Source organism: Micromesistius poutassou (assembly GCF_964030765.1).
Source record: "Micromesistius poutassou genome assembly, chromosome: 5".
In the NCBI taxonomy this organism is placed as follows: domain Eukaryota; kingdom Metazoa; phylum Chordata; class Actinopteri; order Gadiformes; family Gadidae; genus Micromesistius; species Micromesistius poutassou.
Window position 1 is genome coordinate 2,450,386 of NC_140275.1, and position 1,380 is coordinate 2,451,765.

Sequence of the window (1,380 nt, forward strand, 5' to 3'; positions counted from 1 at the left end):
TTAATGCCATGCTGAAAGACTGAGTGACTATGGTGTGCAGCCCCTGTAGCCGTCACCATGTGTCGCGGCATGAGTGATATAACACTGTGTGTGTGTATGTGTGTGAGTGTGGTTGTGTGAGTTTGTGTTTGTCTGTGTGTATGTTTGTGTGTATATATATATATATGTGTGTGTGTGTGTGTGTGTGTGTGTGTGTGTGTGTGTGTGTGTGTGTGTGTGTGTGTGTATGTGTGGGTGTGTGTGTGTGTGTGTGTGTGTGTGTGTGTGTGTGTATGTGTCTGCGTGTGCGTACAGGTGACCTGGGAAGACCTGTTTATCCCATGAAACATTAATCGTGGGGTAATAAGGGCCCCGTCCCTCACGGTCTGTGCCTCATCTATTATGCAGCAGGGCAGCGGGGGGGGAAGAGCTCCCAGGGAGGGTCACTTGGACAGACCTCCAGAACCCCCAGGCAAACCCACCCCACCACCTCCCAGAACGACCACCACCACCCCCTCTATCACACCGCCTTCCAGCACCACCACCAGCTCCAGCATCACCTCCACCCTCCCAGAACGAACACCACTAGCTCCACCACCGCCATCCCAGTGAGTCTGCTCCCTGCATCACCGATACGGCCCTCACTCGCACCACGATCATTAACATCAACCCACCAGTAGCTCTTCCACCAACACCGCAACAGCCTCCGCCACCAAGAAGGACACCACCTCCTCCCCTCCACCACCTCCCATCATCTCCCAGCACCACCAGCTCCACCACCTTACAGAACCACCAGCTCCACCACAGCTCCCTCACCAGGGCCAGGAAGACCAGGTGCCAGGTGCCACCCCCTGCACCATCAACACCAAGATCAACCTGAAATATGTCTATTTAATTCAACGTATTATTTTTACAGCTGTACAACATCACAAAACGACCGGTCGGAACAAGCAGCTCTAAACGCTGTCAGCGTGGGCCAGCCCTAACCACAGACCACACACTGGGATGGGACTGCTGCCTCTGTCGTTACTCCCAGACCCCCCTTCCCCATAAATGTCCTCAACACAGAGCAGGGCCTGAGTAAGCACGGCTCCCTGGTATGTAGGTCCTCAGAAAGGGGGACACACTTGTTGTGGTGTCGCTGCAGTTGTCCGGCCGCCCAGCTGAACTCATGTCGTAGGACATCTGCCTCCGACCACCTGGGAGGACAGGGTGGCTGTGTGATGCTGTGATAGGCGGAGATGTTCAGCTTCTGAGGGGGGGTAAGGTCCAATTAAATTAGAGAGAGTGGACTTGCAGCCACATTTGTTAGGAATGCTAAAATTAGATCTGTCATGCAGAGAAGAATGCTGTTGCAGAGTCGTGGTTACCAATGGAGATGTTCTTAAAGAGCACATACAA